We start from the raw sequence: 21,505 nt of genomic DNA, 5'->3' as shown, positions 1-21,505 counted from the left end.
ATGCCCTTAGTCGCTAGTAGAGAGGGGGGTACCAGCCCCACGATAATACCGTGCTGCCATCTACAATTTAGTTTAACGTTGACAGTACATAATTTATGGTTTTTCTCAATGAGAATGAAAAATTAGGATTTTTCTCACTTGAAAAAACAGACTTTTTCTCACTTTGATGGATGTTTCTTGGATTGTTATGAGTGTCGGTCAATTTATTTGTTGTTTTTCACGGATGTCAACAGTAATTTATGTCTGTTTTTATGGTTTTTGTCATTGAGAATGAAAAAACAGGATTTTTCTCACTTTTATGGATGTTTCTTGGATGGTTATGAGTTTTAATTAATTTATTTGTGGTTTTTCATGGATGTCAACATCAATTTATGTCTTTTTTAATGATTTTTGTCAGTTAGAATGAAAAAATAGGATTATTCTCACTTTGATGGATGTTTCTTGGATGGTTATGTGTGTTGGTCAATTTATTTGTTTTTTTTCATGGTTGTCAACAGTAATTTATGTCTGTTTTATGGTTTTTCTCACTGAGAATGGAAAAACAGCATTTTTCTCACTTTGATGGATGTTTCATGGATGGTTATGAGTGTTGGTCAATTTATGTCTGTTTTTATGGTTTTTCTCACTGAGAATGAAAAAACAGGATTTTTCTCATTTTGATGTGTTTTCAAGGTTAATTTATTTGTTGTTTCCAAGTGCATTGTCTCCGGGGCGAATGACACATGACAAATGACACTTGACACATGACACGACACATGACACATGACACGACACATGACACATGACACAGAAACAGACACAGACAGACACACAATGGATTTCTGGGAAATTGATTGTATAATCGGTAGCACCCTATCAGGAGGTCATGACGGGGGTCCATATATGAGCATAGAATGACGTAATCGACTAGGACAGTTGGAATATTTCAGTAATGGTTTGTCGTGGTTTACCATTTCACAGTTACATTCTCTTGATTTTTCAAATTTCATTTTCGATTTCTTTCATTGAAATGCAAGAGTTGGAATATTTCAGTAGTGTTTTGCATGGTTTATCTTGTCACAGTTACATTCTCTTGATTTTTCAAAGTTCATTTTGAATTTCTTTCGTTGAAATGCAAGAGTTGGAATATTTCAGTAGTGTTAAGTCGTGGTTTACTTTGTCACAGTTACATTCTCTTAATTTTTCAAAGATCATTTTGAATTTCTTTCATTGAAATGCAAGAGTTGGAATATTTCAGTTGTGGTTTGTTGTGGTTTACCTTGTCACAGTTACATTCTCTCGATTTTTCGAAGTTAATTTTGGATTTCTTTCATTGAAATGCAAGAGTTGGAATATTTCAGTATTGTTTTGTCATGGTTTACCTTGTCACAGTTACATTCTCTTAATTTTTCAAAGTTTTTTGTGGATTTCTTTCATTGAAATGCAAGAGTTGGAATATTTCAGTAGTGTTTTGTTGTGGTTTACCTTGTCACAGTTACACTCTCTTGATTTTTCAAAGTTCATTGTTGACTTCTTTCATTGAAATGCAAGAGTTGGATTATTTCAGTAGTGCTTTGTTGTGCTTTACCATGTCACAGTTACATTCTCTTGATTTTCAAAGTTCATTGTGGATTTCTTTCATTGAAATGCAAGAGTTGGATTATTTCAGTAGTGTTTTGTTGTGCTTTACCATGTCACAGTTACATTCTCTTGATTTTCAAAGTTCATTGTGGATTTCTTTCATTGAAATGCAAGAGTTGGAATATTTCAGTAGTGTTTTGTTGTGGTTTACCTTGTCACAGTCACATTTTCTTAATTTTTCAAAGTTCATTTTGAATTTCTTTCGTGAGATGCAAGAGTTTGAATATTTCAGTAGTGTTTTGTCATGGTTTAGTTTGTCAAGTTACATTCTCTTGATTTTTCAAAGTTCATTTTGGAATTTCTTTCATTGAAATGCAAGAGTTGGAATATTTCAGTAGTGTTTTGTCATGGTTTACCTTGTCACAGTTATATTCTCTTAATTTTTCAAAGTTCATTTTGAATTTCTTTCATTGTAATTCAAGAGTTGGAATATTTTGTCACAGTTACATTCTCTTGAATTTTCAAAGTTCATTTTGGAATTTCTTTCATTGAAATGCAAGAGTTTGAATATTTCAGTAGTGTTTTGTCATGGTTTACCATGTCACAGTTACATTCTCTTGATTTTCAAAGTTCATTGTGGATTTCTTTCATTGAAATGTGTTTTGTTGTGCTTTACCTTGACACAGTTACATTTTCTTGGTTTTTCTAAGTTCATTTTGAATTTCTTTCGTGAAATGGAAGAGTTGGAATATTTCAGTAGTGTTTTGTCGTTGTTTACCTTGTCACAGTTACATTCTCTTGATTTTTCAAAGTTCGTTTTGGAATTTCTTTCATTGAAATGAAAGAGTTGGAATATTTCAGTAGTGGTTTGTTGTTCTTTACCTTGTCACAGTTAAATTTTCTTGATTTTCAAAGTTCATTGTTGATTTCTTTCGTTGAAATATGTTTTGTTGTGTTTTACCTTGACACAGTTACATTTTCTTGATTTTCAAAGTTCATTTGGATTTCTTTCGTTGAAATGCAAGAGTTGGAATATTTCAGTAGTGTTTTGTTGTGCTTTACCTTGTCATAGTTACATTCTCTCGATTTTTCAAAGTTCATTTTAAACTTCTTTCGTTGAAATGCAAGAGTTGGAATATTTCAGTAGTGTTATGTCGTGGTTTACTTTGTCATGGTTACATTTTCTTAATTTTTCAACGTTCATTTTGAATTTCTTTCATTGAAATGCAAGAGCTGGAATATTTCAGTAGTGTTTTGTTGTGGTTTACCTTGTCACACTTACATTTTCTTGATCTTTCGAAGTTCATTTTGAATTTCCTTCGTTGAAATACAAGAGTTGGAATATTTCAGTAGTGTTTTGTCATGGTTTACCTTGTCACAGTTACATTCTCTTAATTTTTCAAAGTTCATTGTGGATTTCTTTCATTGAATTGCAAGAGTTAGAATATTTCAGTAGTGTTTTGTTGTGGTTTACCTTGTCACAGTTACTTTTTCTTGATTTTTCAAAGTTCATTGTGGATTTCTTTCATTGAAATGCAAGAGTTGGATTATTTCAGTAGTGTTTTGTTGTGCTTTACCATGTCAAAGTTACATTTTCTTGATTTTCAAAGTTCAATGTGGATTTCTTTCATTGAAATGCAAGAGTTGGAATATTTCAGTAGTGTTTTGTTGTGGTTTACCTTGTCACAGTTACATTCTCTTGATTTTTCAAAGTTTATTTTGGATTTCTTTCAATAATATGCAAGAGTTGGAATATTTCAGTAGTGTTTTGTCGTGGTTTACCTTGCCACACTTACAATCTCTTGATTTTTCAAAGATCATTTTGGATTGCTTTCGTTGAAATGCAAGAGTTGGAATATTTCAGTAGTGTTTTGAGGTGGTTTACCTAGTAACAGTTACATTCTCTTGATTTTTTAAAGATCATTTTGGATTTCTTTCGTGGAAATGCAAGAGTTTGAAATATTTCAGTGGTGTTTCGTCGTGGTTTACCTTGTCACAGTTACATTCTTTTGATTTTTCAAAGTTCATTTTGAATTTCTTTCATTGAAAGGCAAGAGTTGGAATATTTCACTGTTTTTTTTATGGTTTACCTAGTCACTGTTTCGCTCTCTTGATTTTTCAAAGTTCATTTTGGATTTCTTTCATTGAAATGCAAGAGTTGGAATATTTCAGTAGTGTTTTGTCATGGTTTACCTTGTCACAGTTACATTCTCTTGATTTTTCTAAGTTCATCTTAGATTTCTTTCGCTGAAATGCAAGAGTTGGAATATTTCACTAATGTTTTTAACTGGGTTGGTTTTTTAAAAGTCCAAGAATTTGTCTTTGTTGGTTTGAATGTTTAAAGTGCATGTCTTTATCTGTTTCTATGTCTGAATCTATTTGTCTACATGTCTGGGTTGGTGTTTGGTTAGGTTAGGTTTGCTAAGTTACGTTATGTTAGCTAAGTTAGGTTAGGTTAGGTTAGCTAGTAAACATTTCTCCATGTTTAAGTTAGATTAGGTTAGGTTAGCTTATCATGAGCGCTCATGATAAGCTAACTTAACCTAACTAAAACATTGTACAAAGTCGCCAGGGGGGGATTTTCCTTAGGTTAAGTTAGGTTAGCTAGGTAACATTTCTCAATATTTAAGTTCGTTTGGGATATTTTAACTTATCATGAGCGCTCATGATAAGCTAACCTAACCTAACTAAAACATGGTACAAAGTCGACATGGGGGGATTTTCCGGCGAGTATGGTTAGGTTAGGTTAGATTAGATTAGGCTAGATTAAGTCAGGTTAGGTTAAGTTAGGTTAGGTTAGCCTACGTACGCGCGCGTACGTAGGCTAACCTAACCTATACTTATAGTGACCTATAGTGATGAACAAGTTCATGAGATGTTTTCCGTTCAAGAACACACAGGAGGGGTACATTTGAATTACCGACTGTCAATGTTTCCACAAAGGATGCATATAGAAATATGCAAGAGTCCGAGGTGAAACCAGGTGGATAATCAGCAAAAATAACTTGATCCATCCCGTAAACGGTGCCAGCATTTTTCTCATTGATCATATTCTGTTTAAAGCCAAGAAAGTCTCTCAGATTATCATTGAGAATAATTATTTCAGTTTCAACAGGTGAGGTAATGTAAATTCTATCATGTTCCAATGAATAATTAAAATGGAATTTACCATTCCTACGATATGAGATTTTTCTATTGATTGTAAGACACAAATATGTCATATAATCATATTCAATATATTTCAATTTGGCATAAGTATATTCGCTATATTTAAGTGCTTCATTCAATTCATAGTCGACAAAGAGTGTCCAATCGAATGGTATAACTTTTATATCATACACACGATCCTTTCTCAGGATGTCATAGGTATTTTTGAGAATACAGTCGACAAGAGCCACTTCAGACGCACCGTCAAAGTTGATGGCGGGGGAGAGTTTTGTCCAAAAATCAATTGTCCTATTCAAGTCGTTGTAGAGAGGATCGGAAACGTTGGACATAAATGTTACATAGAAATCATTGGGCATTGTCAATATCTTCAACACTGATCCAAGAATCGAAATCAGAGTTGTATCCTAGCCACCGAACAAGTAACTGTTTCTTATCCCTGCGAGTACGTGTCTTTAATATCTTTTTAATTTGATAGATTTCACTATTATTTTTAACCTTTTGTAGTTCATAGTCATAAATGCCGCTGAAAATCTCTTCATCTTTGGTATCGCGCAAACGATACGTTATGGGTTTAGTGTCTAGGATTTTTGCCACCTTAAAAAGTTTGGTGGACCACAAGTAATTCCTCTTTTCAAAAACATTAGTTGTTCTATTAATTCGAACAGTATCACCAACATTGAATTTATTTTTCTTCTTGACAATCGTTTCATTTGAATATTGATTAAGAAAGGTGTCAATTTTATCATGATCAGAATGATGAACTTCCGTTGGGGTTGAGTTGGACAATGATCAATGAGGTCGTTGATTATAAATCAACATGATTTTATCTAAATCATGAATAAAAGCGGGTGTATTTTTCAATGTACAATATCTTGAAATTAAAAGTGGAATAGTTCTTATCAATCGTTCGGCAAATGCAGCCTTTATAGGACTATGCCTATGATAGAGCAGTGTACTATATTTCACTAGTACTTTTGCAACAAGGGGATTAACAAATTCACTACCGCGATCCGTTTGAATTTTTTTATATGGATCCTGTTCGAGAATACTTTCAATGGCCTGAGCAACTTCAACGCCTCTCTTTGTTCGCAATGGAATTGCATATACATAGCGACTAAAAACACTGATTGCAAGTAGAATGTACTTGTACGGTGTATTGTGACGTCTTTGAATCTTATCTAGAGTCAGGAGATCTGCTTGCATTGTATGCAATGGATAAAAGGATTTAGTTTTTCGGTAATAATTAGCACGAAGTCTATGATATTTATGCAGAGTTTAACTTGATTCATTTTGTAGATAGTGTTGTACACTTTTAGTTTGAACAGCAGTGACCTTGGAAAGAGTGGTGGGGGAACTTAAAGTCCCCGCTTCACCAATATTTTCATAAAAACCTTTCAGAACTTCAACCATTTTGAACGTAAAGACGTTGTGTAACGTCCGCTACCCTTTTGTATACTAGTTGTGGTTGGTGATGGTGACATAATACGTTTTTGCTTTTTCCTCGCCACCATTGTCAAGTTTCCACTAGGTGTGCTAGTATTTTCCAAGATTGATTTAAAATTTCTTTCTTCTTCTTCATGTTTTAATGGTGTTGTTGTTGTTGTTGATGCATGTTCATTTAATTTTTTTAGAATTTGTCTATTGCTAATAAGCTTTTGGGGAAGTTTAATGTATTTAGAAAGCTGTATAGATGAGCGTCAAATGATAATAGTCCTTTACGACTTGTAACCATATCATAGATTAAATCAAGTAGATTATAGCTCTTGCCCTGAATTATAATCCCTTTTCCATTGCTCTCAACTTGAATATGATCTTGACTACTTTCCATGAGATAGGCTAGGAGTCGTTTAATTTTTTCACCCTAATAGTGGGGCAATATATTTACAATTTTCAATAAAATTTAGACCAAATCCTCCTTCTTTAATTGTGTTCCAGCAGCAGCAGAAGCAGAATCCTGAGATGATTCTTTTTTGTGATCAATACCACTGGCCTTCACACGATAGGGCTTATGTTTGTCCACTCGGCCAAGTGCATCTTAAAGTAAAAGCAGTTTCTTATCATCCTCAATATTCTCGTTGTCAAGGAATTTACTCAGATTGTTCTCAAAGTGTTCCACAGGTAAGAGAGCGAGTTCTATTGGAGTCAATTTATAGGGTTTTTTATCTAGAGAAAACTGTTTACAAGTCCTGCAATTATTGGCAGTAAAAGTGTGAAAAAGCTACCACCCGCCTGAAGAAGTCTTTTCTTTTTAAAATCTTCCCTTTCCTTTTAGAGGCCAATGTACTTACAATGGAACGATGTTGCTTTGCTTGTTGCTTAAGCACTTCTGGCAGTTGAACATTACCCTCAGTCAAATTTAAACAAAGTTCAGATATTAGATTAATGAAATCATTGTCAATACCATTTTTGAGCATGGCTTTCCTAAGCAAGGGTTTTGAAGTGCTTAGAACTGAAAACAGATGTATATTTTCATGCAGTTTCTTGAGTGTCATGATAGCAACTAATTAGTCTTTTTAGTGTTCACGGGGAGATATACTGTAATTTCATTGTCAAAAATATCTGTGACTACACGCAGATCCTCGGGTGTATTTTGATTAAGATCCAATAGGATATAGTCGTGGGGTTTATTAGTTGCCTGATTGTTTGCTGAGAGCAAAAATTTAGGGGTGCCTGGATAGATTTGTTTATTGAGAGTTATTAGGGAGCTGGAATCACGAACAACTTTATAGATGATATAGTATTTGCAGTTCAATGCAAGTGTTTGCATACATTTGCTCTGATGAAAGAGATTGTGTAGAACCAGAGTAACGGAAATCTGTTCATGATGAGAGCGAATGGTGAAGAATTGCAGCATTCCCTGGGACCATTGTTCAATAGATTCAGCCAGATCGTAAATAATCAGCCAAGAGTTTGCTTCAATAATGTTGAAAACATCAAGTCCCTGTATGAATTGTATCTGCACAAATCCCGTCGTGGCAATTACTTTTATTTTATCGTATGACTCCTGCCAAATACTGTAGCAATAGTAGATTTTTTTCGGCTTTTCCACAAACATTTTATCACAATTTTTAATTATTTTAGTTAAGAGTGTTGTTTTTTCCGACATTGACGGCCCACACAGAAACGATCTGAATGGTGTTTTAAATTGATAGATGTTCCCTTCAATAGTTCACCTGGACAACTAACTGTAGACTATAGTTGTCTAATGACTAAATAATTTCCTTACTAGTCCGTTCAAGAGCAAAATCAATGAAGAATCATATTTCTTGTATTATAAAAAAAACAGCACTTTACAGAAAACAAAGAAAAATACACTTTTTAAATTTATTTATAAAAAAAAAATGCACTAGAAAAAGCACTTAAAATAATATCACTTTTTCTTTTCAATGCAACATGTATATTTACAAAAAAAAAATCTGCTCTAAGTCAACAAGATAACTTTGGTAGTGGCGGTGTGCCCCCCCCACTGGCGGCCCCCCCCCTGGCCGCGAGTCTCCCCCCCCCCAGGTTATGGGAAAAATTTATTGGACTTTATTCAAACCGAGACTTTCCCTATGGATAACACATTCGGCCAAGTGTGAAGTTAAATAGTGCCCAAGGGGGAGGGTAGTCACACCGTCTTGACAAACATAGACCTTTTCGGAAATGTTACTCAAGGCAATTTTTTCTACATTTACAGTAAAGGTCCTGTAGTTGTGGGAACGAATTGCCAGCAACTTGACTCGTGGAATTTTATTTTGAACAATACATTTCCTATAGGTGTCCATGTCGAAATTCTTATCCACATAGCGCGTGGGTACTCCTTTGCAATGTTTCTTGATTTCTCGTCATGTGTCTGTATAAAGTACACTTTCGGACTTACAAACATACCACGGGAAATAATGTCGCCTCCCGTTTCTGATTTTAAAAATAAAAGCTGATTTGGCGCCCGACGTTTCACTAGCTCTGGGTAAAGCCCACTCCAGTTGATGTAGTCCATCCGTGAGCTGGTAATTTCACCGTGTGCAGAATCATTAAGTAGGGTTGGGGTTTTTACTTTTAGCAGTAGAGAATCTGTGTCCCCATAGCAGACCTCTACCTGTCCCTTCTCCGGCCACTGTACCCTAGCCACATTGTAGTAGAATTCCAACATGAGCTTTTTAGAGATTTCCAAGATCGCACTGCCTGCAGCAATATTTTTATTCAGGATAATGCTTCTTTTTTTCTTATTCAATAGTACCATGTCCGGGCCAATGATTGTGAAGGAAGTGTAATTTGGATCGGGAATAATTCGAGCACATTGTTTGGGATCGGTCACGACGTCACAACGATTCCTATTGCGAACACTCTCACACATTTTACCAAAAGCCGAATTCAAAATGAGCTTATAAATTTCTTTTTTGGCTTTCGTTATCGCTTCAGAACGTTTCTTGACAAAGGTGTCAACAAACATATTCAGATAGGGTTTTTGGCTAAACTGGAGGGCTCTACGAACCTTTGTGATGTTGAAACCGTTGTTGCACATCCATTTTAAAGCCACATGATGTACAACATTATTTTTTTTCGGAAGAAGGTCAGCAATAAGTTTTTGTTTTGAAGGTGACCAATGCAACCCGTCCACCTCGACTAAACGCCTATTGCGGGGGCACAAAGAGTCCCTAGTCACAGGTCTATTGATGCACGGAAAAACAAAATACTTTACGGAATCGTGAAGCTCAACTGGTATTTCCCCATCAATTTCAAAAACCATCCAACCGGCCCATTCTCCTCAACACTGTCAATGTTGGGGAAATGGGGAGCTTGAGGGTCATTGAGCCATTTATAGTCATCGCAAGGTAGTGCATAATGGGACATGGCCGAGGGGTAGAGAGAATTCATAACAAGGAAAACTGCATCCGATTTTGTCCCCGTCTTCTCTCCAGTTGGATCAGTTTCCAAGATACGATCCCCGTGAAAAACGTACCCACCCCTCATTGATCTCTCAATGAACAGGTGCTGATCGATGTCAGTGATTAGCCCAATTTTTTCCCAGTTAATTTTTAGGATGAGGTTCATCATCAAATGAGGAGATGAAAAATAATATCCTAAATCAAGATTAAATTCCCCATAGGTTTTGTCCGTATTTTTACACATAATGTTTAACAAAATTAACGCATCACTTGATAAATACAGCTTGCAGTAGTCAAGCTCATTTTTACACCTTCCTGCTGCCCAAACTTTTTTGGCAAAACTGTATTCGTCAGGGGTGCACTTACGATCGTGTAGACTGTTGTAAAATGATTCGATCGAGGGAATAGTTTCCACGGCGAATCTTGACATGGAACAATAATAATCATAAGGATATATGCCCTTGACCGTCAACAAATCATATAAATCATTTGGAAATCGTTGCTTGAGAAGGAGGAAAGTGTTGCTGCCGTCATCGTTTTTCTATAATTGAATTAATTTGCTCAATGATTTAGGGAAAAAACTATAGAAATCTAAAAAGCAAATTTTATTCGTGTACTCAACTTCGTCTTCAACATATTTCCACATAAATTCCGAAACAAGCAACTTTTCCGATGATTTAGAAATGATTTTGTAGGAAAAGCTGTCTATCACCCATGCATCATCCACTGTTCCATTTCTTTGAAGATGTGCCATTACTGGTAGCAAAAACTTCAGATCGTAGATAGAATTATGTATAAAAACCGGAAGAAGAAGTTGCTGTTTAATTTTTAAATAACATGAATTGTGACCACACCCCAGAAAGTTAGTTTTCCCCATTGAATTGGGGTCAATAAGATGATTATGATCCTGGACAGCGTTTTTTGGGGCAAGATCACACCTACAAACCCAACAAATAGTCCCCTTTTCTAGTGCCAGTTGCTCCTTATCTGATAATGACATTGGGTAGTTGATGTGACGCAATCGTGAAATTGCATCGTTTGCTGTTTTTATTAAAGACACCAATAGCTTCTCCGTGCTACCCTCCTCATCAATAGCCAAAAAAAACTCTTCCAGCTGCATTTTATTATTAAAATCGCGATAGGTATACGCATAAGAACATGCAACTAGGTTGTGTTCCTTGACTACATTTGGCCTTAATTGGTCCGACATCTCCACCAGTCTTTATTCACAGTCCAAAGATAATTTATCAACGTGAAGCAGGAAATTTTGGAAATTTTTAAATTGTAAAGTATCTCTGCCTTCTGTCGGCATATCAATTCTTTGATTGCCATGAATTTTACGATGTCTCATGTGATCCGAGAATGTTCGCTCAGATCTAAATGGAGAAAGACACATGGGGCAATAGTGACGTTCTCATTTATTCTTGCCTTGGGATAAGAGTCGACTTATTGCCGTAACGGGGAAAAATGACCATAGGAATTTACATCTTTGGGAGGCTCATAAATAACCCAAACCCTATTTTTAACACTATCTACCGACGGTGTCCTAACTGAATATAAAATTCCTTTTTTATTTGGTTTCTTTCCCCCATTTACAAATTCTGTGTCATCGTGGAGAACAACCACCCCTAACCCAACATTTTCATTTGCTTTTTCAAATATGGTTATTTCTTTTAACGACACCGGATACTTTCCCTCTAAACAATCAAAATTTACTTTAGGGAAATTTTCACCACCGTTACGTTTGAGTCCGTCGAGATTTTTCATTGTTGAATCATCTTTTAATGTTTATGGGCTGCTAAAAATGCATATTTAAAGCATTGCAGCCCCGTATCAAATCTGAAACCCTGAACCCCTCCTGTAGCCGACAAATATGGGTGGCATTTTATTTTTAGATTACCCGCTCCCCTTAAAATGAAGTTTTTTTTAAATCTACTGAGATTCAGATCCATGTGTTCAATGTATAAAATTGTGGACCCGCTTCCCCTCTCGTTAAACGTGTCCAAAGCCGATATTAATTTATTAACCCAGTTGGAAAAGTTGACTTCAAATTCATTTAGACCAGGGTAAAAAGTTTGGTTGCCAGTTGAAAAATTAAAATAAAAAATGACCCCAGATGTCCCCTTTTGTAAGTAAACACTTTGATTTACTGATGCTTCAATCCCCCTTGACCCCCCCCCAGTTCTGAATCTAAATCTCAATAAGTCCTCGATTATGGTTGATGTAGGTATGAAGAGCATTTACAGGGTCTGTTAGAATAACGCTCTCGTCAACCACGTTTTCTTTGAGAGGGTTAAAATCTATGTGTTTGTAAGTGGCCTAGAGCAGATTCCAACAAATAAAATTCACGTAGTTCCAGGGACGTGACACTATTTTCATGTCCTGCACCTATTTGCATAGGACCCAATTCACTAATTATAAAGTCATTGTCTAAAATATCCCCGGGAACATTAGGTCCAACAATTTGCATTGTTGTTGCTGTATTACTACTACTATTACTAGCACTAGGTGTATCATTAAGCGGAATGGTGGGGGGTGACATAGACTTGTCAATCACACCACCCCCAGTCTGTTCTATTTCAATAGTTGGAGATGGCATGAAGTCCCCTAGGCCTGCTAGTACGTATTCCAAGGTGTTTGGGGACAGCTGATCAAGCCACCCTGAATTGTCCTGTGATGAGATTTCTTCATGAGGACCCGGTTCAGATGCACTAGTAACATCCCCTAAATGCTCACGCATAAATCTATCTGCCCACTCTGGATCCTCCATCATGTCAATGTCACAAGTTAAATCATCTAGGCTAGCCATGTTCCCAAAATAATTATTAAGAAAGCTCATATGCCATTCTATATTGTCTAGAACTAATGAAGGTTCGTCTCTAAACTCCACTGTTGGTGCTAGAATTGATTGAGTTACAGTAAATGCTGATGTTTCATGACCCGATGGCGCTGCCTTTTAATTAATCTATAGAAAAAGGGGTTTATTTTTATGTGAAATAAGCATTATTTCATAAAGTTGAAAAATCATGTTCATTTCTAGTCGTATGTTTACCTGAATATTTAACACGCACCATTTTACCATACAACCCATAAAACTCAATTCCTCCTCCTAGAATTATTTAAACTAAATACTTACCCCCGCCTCCCACAGAAAGTTCAGAAAAAAAATATAATAGCCTTATCTACAGTGAAGCATTTTTCTACTCGTATGTTTACCCGAATATTTAAGACGCACCATTTTTCCGTACCACCCACAAAACTCAATTCCTCCTAGAATTATTTAAACTAAATAGTTACCCCCTCCCACAGAAAGTTCAGAAAAGCACAATAGCCTTATTTATAGTGAAGCGTTTCTTAGTCGAATGTTTACCCGAATACTCAACACGTACCATTTTTCCACACCAGCCACAAAACTCAATTCCTCCTAGAATTATTTAAACTAAATACTTACCCTTGCCTCCCACAGAAAGTTCAGAAGGACACAATAGCCTTATTTATAGTCGAATGTTTACCCGAATATTTAACACGTACAATTTTTCCGTACCACCCACAAAACTCAATTCCTCCTAGAATTATTTAAACTAAATAGTTACCCCCGCCCTAGAAAGTTCAGAAAAACACAACAGCCTTATTTATAGTGAATCGTTTCTTAGTCGTATGTTTACCCGAATATTCAACACGTACCATTTTTCCACACCAGCCACAAAACTCAATTCCTCCTAGAATTATTTAAACTTTCCCTGTACAAGGTTATTGACCTTGCTGATTCCAATGGTACACTTTTTATTTTGATCTGACACCACTTTCGAGGGGTTTAGTTGCCATAAATTCCTTTTTGCAATAAACTTTTACTTTACAGAAACTAACAAAAAATGTATTTAAAAAAAGTAATTGTAAAAGTTGAGATAATTTTTGTACATAAATTTCTGCGTGTTCATTTTACAGACAAGAAAGCTCAACTTATTTCAAAGTAAAAATATATTTCCTCATACCTAAAAGCACATAGGTATGAGAAATAGCTTTTGAATGAGCCGTTAAGAATCTCTTTATGATGTTCTGGTAGCTCGCTAGATCTGTTGAAAAAAAAAGAAAAAAAAGAAAAATAAAGGGAGACTAATCAGTGCTACCGATGCAAAAAAAAAGATTTTGCTCGTTGTGCAGGGAAGGGGCTGTAATTTCCCTGTACAAGGTTTTGACCATGTTGATTCCAATGGTACGCTTGTCATTTTGATCTGACGCCATTTTTGAGGGGTGTGAGGCTTTTTTTCGAAATCACCATAAAATTCTTTTCGCAATAAACTTTTACTTTAAGACGAACCAAAATAATAGTTTACATTCCTCAGTCAGTGTCAGACGGGAATTTTTTCCATTGGGCAGTTTTTTTCAAAATACATTTTTTAACTTTTGGTTACTATGGCCTGTGGTTCGCTCTTTACTAGGTTGCAGCTGCCGCTGCAACCATGATACCTTGCCGGGTCATGCTTTAAAAAACGAGCCTAGAAAATGACTGAAAAAAACCGCGGATACCGATATTCTCGATACGATACATGCGATGCCATTACGCACGATACCGATACGCGCGATATCGATACGCCGGATACCACATACAGCCCTTCCCCAGGCACTATGGAGGGCCATATCATCATCAGAACGATATATATTGGACCTTTGAACTATGTTAAACAAAATGGCTATCTCAAATTTTTCATAGGACTAGTTGTGGAGGAGGGGTCCTGTAGGGAAGGAGGGGGGGGGCTATTTGCCCTCCAATCTTTTTTTTTTACTTAAAAAGGGCATTTAAAAATTTAATTCCATTTCTAATTAGCTATTACACACCTCTCTATGATGCTCTAGCCACCCCCTAACCATTCTAGAAAAAAAAAGAAAAAAGGGAGACAGGTTGGTGCTACCCATGCAAAAAAGTCATTTTCCTTGGTGTTCAAGGTGGGGGACTGTAATTATCCTACAAATGGTTTTCGAGTATGCTGATTCCAATGGTACACTTTTTATTTCGATTTGTCGCCATTTTCAAGAGGTTTCAGGCTCTTTTTCGAAATCACCATAAATTTCCTTTCGCGATAAACTTTTACTTCTAAAATTAACCGAAACAATAGTTACCATTCCTGATTCAGTGTCCGATGGAAATTTTTATCACTAGACAGTTTTTTGAAAACACATTTTTCAACTTTTGATTACTATGGGCTGTGGTTCGCTCTTTACTAGGTTGCAGCAGCCACTGCAACCATGACTACTATGCAGGTGTATTTTAATTAAATATTTAAAATATAGAGTTTGTTACGTTAGATTAGGGACTCTTTTTGCATTCATGGCCGTATTCTTGGCTTTAATACACTTATCTATCTATCTATAATGCGTTCTGGGCCGCCTGCTTTCCATAATTCTCTGTTGTCATTTCCATACTTTTGTTACAAAAGTATTATATTTTCATCATATTTTGGTATATTTTATTAGGGTTAACCTAACTTAATTTCTTGAGCGTGGTGGCAATAACACGTAAGTACCAAATTTCATCATATTTTGGTATTTTTCATTGGGGTTAACCTAACTTCACTTCTTAGGTGTGGACGCTATAACGCGGAAGTACCAAACTTTTTTCTACTTTTATTTTTTACTGTTCTCTGGTTAAACACTTGGATTTTATAAATTGACCATTGATAAATCGATTGACTGAGATCAGCTAATTTGTCATCCTTTCAATCCGCAAATTTCACTATCAGCTGTTTTCAAGCTAGAAATAGTATTTTAAAAATTGGACAGGCATGTATGCATAATTTTATATTGGAAGGCTGCTCAGATTGTAAAACTGTAAAGAATTAGGTGAATTACATAACAGCTTTAGGAAATTCATTATGTTTCAGGGAGCTGGACCCAAAGCCTCCCCATCCCCTCTATGGATCATAAACGCTTGTGAGTCGGTTTTTAATTAGACTCTTCCTTTTGAAAAGTGGAAGGGGAGAGTATTGCATCGGGAGACAGATCAAATAAGATTATTAATCAATTGTGTTTATGCAACATTGTTAATGTCTAATTTGATTTCAATTTTTGTTAAATGTATGCCTTTTTTTGATTTTCTATATCTTTTGATCCGTTTGTACTTTTATATTTCTCGATTTTCACCTTTTTTTTCTTTTTTTTAGTTTTGCATTGCGAAATTGTTCTTTTGAAATTCAGGAGAAAATTCCACGTGTTGCAAGCAGAAAATTATCTTTTTAAAAAGTTATTTTATAACCGCAAAGAGATCAATAAAATTTTTCAGCAAGATCGCTAAATTCCGAAAAGCCAGCCCGTTATACCACGTAAATAGCAAGTTTTAGCAATTTGAAGCCATTTAAAATACTAGTAATGACAGATTATATGTACATGGTGCAGTGTACTATGAATTGCGCTTGGCTGGTAAATTGTTGAAAGAAAAGTATCTTGATATTTTAATTACAGTATTTATTATTACAGTACTCTATTCCACTAATTAGAGTACTTAAATCAACGTTGAGTAAACTATATATCCAGTTTCCAACCACACGTGAATAGATAATGTATATAAAGGTGTATATTTCTTAAGAAAATCTGCAGACTTTTTAAATACCATTTATTTGCTTCTTTTTTTGCCAAAAATAAAGGTTTAAACCCTGAAGGGGGGAAATATAGAAATTAAGAAGCTTTAGTTCGTGTAGAGTGCTTCGAAGCACAACCGGAGAAAAGGCATAACCGACAAAAAGTGTCTATCATGTATTAGATCTTAAAGAAGATGTGAATGTTCCTACCCACGAAAATGGAGGCGCAATAGACCTCATACTCTCGAATCTTCAGTTGTTCTACGAACCGCCGGTTTCCCTAGGACCAATCGCTTGATCAGATCACAACGTTATTTATGGAAACCAAAGAGTAGAAATCTTTCACTGGAACCAACAATATCGAACTAGTTTCCAGGTCACAAAGTGAAAGGTCTTTGGTAGGTAGAACACCAGCTTAGACTTTGGTCAAATTTGTACTACAGTAAATATTGGTGAAAAGTAGAGACGCTGTACTCGATTCTGCAGTAAAAATACTGAGAATTTCTCCCAATCAAAGAAATCAAGATTTGTGAAACGGACAATGCGTGGTTAGATGCCGTGTTAAAAACCTATGATTAAAGAACGTTGTAAGTGTGTCTCTAACCCGTAGGTGACACATTGAATGCCAAGAAGATGAAAATAAAATTTCCCCGGCCCTCCCAAAAGAGATACGTACTGGGAAATATGGGCCCACTCCTAATGTGAAATTCTCAAAATTGGCACATCTTAATAAAGCTACTTATGAAAATAAAAAAGGAATTAAAGTACGAACCAGCAACCCCGATGAGAGTTCAAAGCTTCAGAGGCTAACAAATATTTTTCTCAGGTTTGTACTACTCGTCTAAACGTCGGTGACAAACAGATGAGTATCATTATTAACAACAATTATACTGGGGACAAAATTGTAGAGTTGGCAGGAATATCTATCTTCCATGGAATTTGTTTAAAGGAAATTGGAACTTTTCGGGAGTATGTAAAGAGGGAAGCTTTGAATATATTGGGACGGAGGAAGAAAATGCAGAGCTGTGTTGGCCACGGACGACTTGGCACTGCAGTGAATTGTTAGCAGTAGCAGTAGTAATCACATCAAAGATAACAGGCATTCCCTTTACAGCTGCTACTATTATCAATAAATTAATCATAAAACGACCAAAAGTTAAAATAACTAATAATCATGTCAAACCTAAAGCGATCAGAAACTACCACGAATAAGAGCTAGGTATCCACCCCCCTTAAACTCGCTAAAGGCCGAAGCTGTACTTGCACTTTTTTAATACCACTTTTAAAACACTTTTTAAATACAAGCCGAGAACAGTTTACCATTAATTAACAGAAAAAAGTGTCAAAAAAGAAGATTTTCAAACAAAAGTGAAGAACTATATTACAACGCAAGACGAGCGCAGATAAGGTCCTATAATAATTAAGTTTTAAAACAAACATAATGAAGCCATGCATAAAGATTTAAAAAAAAGCCTGTTATAGATGAATAAACCAAACGTAAAATAAATAAAAATTAAAATAAACAATCCAGTGTATCTTTAAACGAAAAAAAATTGAAACTCGCAGGAGCAGGACTTCCCCCCCCCCCATAATCCTTCTAAAGACCATAGCGTCATTTGCGCGTTACTGAATACGATTTTTATTTCGAGCAGTAATTTTTTATTTGTCATATTATCAACAAAAACACAACAAAGGAATAATTGACAAGGTTAATCAAGGTTTACAAATAAGATCGGTGTTACTCACCCTCCCTCTAAATACCTAAACAGCTTGAAAGTCATTTGAGCTTTATTAAAAACAATATGTCTTTGGACAGTGTGGTTTTATTAACCAAAACATTAAAAAAATCACCAAAGATAAGTGAGAAGAATTAATAAGAGTAGACTGATTGTTTAATATCGAGTGATATGAATTCCTTATAATCTTAGTAAGTCTGTATCTAGATTTTTTTTTCGGGGGGGGGGGTCCAAAAGAGCATCCTTCCTTGGAATTTGTCTAGTGGTCTTAAGTATGGTTAAACCTTAGCTCCTAACTCGATATGGTACCCTGTTAGTTCGCCACTTGTGAACGAAGACGTGTCCATTAGGAATACTGTTGAGTCTTTAAGGGGTATTTTTTTTTCTGCTTTTGTTTTTTTAGTGCCATATCAGCAAGCCATTTATTGGTATATATTATAGATTCGTAGAATTGACCTAAAGGTTTGGTTAAGTTTAGTAAGTGTTTGCAAATTAAAGTCTAAACGAATATTTTTCTTCCCTGAGAAATGTCTATTGCCATTTCAGGGCAGATATCAGTGTTCCCATGGATGGCAATCATGACTAAATCACTCAGCGTTTCTTGTTCTGTTGAATTTTCTAGGATTTTAGCTTAATAAGTATGAAGAAGCTTCTTTCTGGAGTAGCAGTGGTTAAAGCTAACGTTGCAAGAGCAGCAAAAAGAAGACGGGTACTTAAAAGGATGGAAGAGTCACATTCCTGAAGAGAAGATAGCACAAGAAGGCCTTTCTGTGATCATGAAATTTTCCCATTTGTTGTGCCAAAGCTCAGCCTCTTGCTTCAGGCAGTTTATCTGGTATAAAATAAGCAAAGACTTCAATTTCGCGGTATTAGGATGAATTAGAAGGGGCAAGGACGCTGACATGTGACAAAACATTCTGGTGAAGTCCAAAACATCGTTTCAGCTGTGATATGAAGTGACCCATCTTGATCCGTACAGCCACATCAGATTCTGTTTTCACGTATCCGGTAGGATTTCGTTGATTTTCCTTTGGGACTCCTTGTTCTAAGTGGCGGAGCATCTTATAAATTACAGACTTGTGATAAGGTTCCAAAGAATTGCTTGAAAGCTTGAATTAAAAAAGAGGCAAAATATTGATAAGGTAGAGACTGTGCAAACTACAGTGCACGGAAAGTGCCTTCGTGTACTGTTTGGGCATAATTTTCTGAACACTCCTCAGACGATCGCTCAATGCTGCTACTTCATCGTAGCCATGACCAACCAAGTATTTTAGATTGAGTTCAAGGCAGTCAATAAACTGTATGATTGACTATGCAAGACATTGTCCAGTTAAGTTAGTAACCCGACACAAAACCAAGAAAATCCTTATGAAGGTTTCGAATGGAGATGTAACGAATGCTAATAGATAGTTGCCCGCTATTGGAAACATGTGTCATTTCTTCAGCAAACATCGAAAAACAAGTGCTTGAGTTTACCTTTTTTGACAATGGATTGCTGAAGTTCTCCGCACACGTGGCAATCAGATAATACTGAATCAACAGATAATTATATGACGCATTTTAAGACCACCGAAAGAAGACGTTTCCTTAGACTTGTTGCCATACCTTATCCTCAGTCGTAGAAGAGCTCAGAAGTGGTCATCATTTATGAGGTGTTTTGTTTTCGTGATTGAAATGGAGTTGGAACCTTTCGTAACCCGAAGGGCGGGCTGTTGTCTCGCGCAGAATATTGGAATTTCAACAGTTGGCCTCAGTTTTTGACGGTTTTCCTGAATTTGCGCTTTGCTCGCTGTGTCTAACTGATTGATTGTAATATCCTGCATTTTTCCAGAAACAGCGATGAAGTTGTCTGCGCTTACAGTATAATTTTCGTCAAACTGGGCTTATCGGTGATTTCTGTAATATTCAATTGATTCCTTCCAGTTTTTGAAGGGTTCGTTGACAAGGTTGTCTAAGCGCTGATGGCTACCTTTGCCAGCTGGTTCAGATGAAAAAAAAATACGAAATCTGTAAAAACCAGCGTCCTCAGTAAGAGAATAGGACAAACAGCTAAAACGAGTCATCCCTTCCAGCTTAATTTTTTTTTTCTCAGATCCTAGAAAAGTGTAGAAGATTGAACCGCAGAAGAAAGCTTTGCAGGTGTGTGCTGAAAGTGAATGTATGAGCACCAAATGGAGAAGCCCACAGGGGCAGGTAACTCGCTCATGATAGTATCAGAAATACACATCCTGGTTCGCTTAAGTTCCAAAAAAAAGAAGTAATATTTTTTTTCATTTTATTAGTAGCTCTCAAACTCACAAAGCCATAAACTGAATCAATTTAACTTCCAATCCAATCTTGTAACCTCTTTTTTCGTAGGAACTAGCTTGAAGCGTAATCTCACAGATGATTTTGCAACATATGAGTAGTATATGGGGTTCCATTTACCTTGCTGCTATAGCCAGTGCTATTTTCTTCCTTAGTGGCTTAAGATCATGAAGAAGGTAACGGCGATTCCCATAGAAGGCGTTAACACAAGTTATAAATGGTGTCATGTTTTCTTTTCCAACAACACCTTTTTTAGCTTCTAAGCAGTTTTTCCATTGATTTTATGGAATTTATATCTGGTGTAGGAATCGAAAGTGAGATCTAGGATTTCCTATGATAAAAGAATGACACGTTACTCGATTAAGCCAATAAGTAGATGAAACTATGATTTTAGAAATATATTCTAGATAATCAATGCATTGTTTCTGGGACGCTGACCAACTAATGTTAGGCGTCACAATATCATAGCAAGTTATTTGTACAATCGATTTTAGAATTGGATTTGTGGTATGTGGTATTGGTGATCTGTTTTCGGGCACCACTTTTCACATCGTTCCGAGAATATGCATACTGCTGGACGGGCATATTCTTCTGATGTTAGAGTTTGGTTAGGAAAATGGAACTTTCAGGGATAGGTCTACGGGCTAAGGTTTTTTGTATACTGCATAATGAGTAACATTGCAAGAAAAAGATATTAAAACATTCTCAGATCCCATTAATTGAGAGTTGGATGGGCACGTGAATTAAACACTTTATTTTGATACTTTTTTACTTAACAATGTCAGATATGGTAATTTAGAATGTTTTCATTAAAAGTTTCCATGACCTAAACGGTCAAACCCCCCCCCCCCGCCCTCCACAATAGCTATATGATGTTCAGAGACGTTTTTCAGTCACTAGTAGAGCTATAGGTATAATTCTACTTTAGCTACTTCTGGTTATCTTGGAAAAGGGGTTACGTTAGGAAAATTATACTTTCCAAGATGGGTACATAGGGTCTACAGTATGTCCCGGGTCTACAGATGGGTCTAAAGTATGTCCCAAAGAGTTATTTTGAAGTGCCTACCTCCACTCTTTCTCCCTCTATTTTCATCTTTCACTTTTAAGCAAAATTTCTTCTGAACTATTCCAGCATAATATAGTGTTATTCGCTTTCAAAATATAGCTTAAAACTAGGTTGGAAATATACACTGAGCAATGTTGGCTATCCAACTCGTTTGAATACGTAAGTAAGACGTTGACATACTTGGAAATTACGGAAGTCAAATTTCACTCTCACATGCAAACAGACTTC

The sequence above is a fragment of the Artemia sp. Qi Xiang Cuo genome, chromosome 20, assembly GCF_049724085.1.
Source record: "Artemia sp. Qi Xiang Cuo chromosome 20, ASM4972408v1, whole genome shotgun sequence".
Classification (NCBI taxonomy): Eukaryota; Metazoa; Arthropoda; class Branchiopoda; order Anostraca; family Artemiidae; genus Artemia; species Artemia sp. Qi Xiang Cuo.
Note: the sequence above shows the minus strand (reverse complement) of the source record.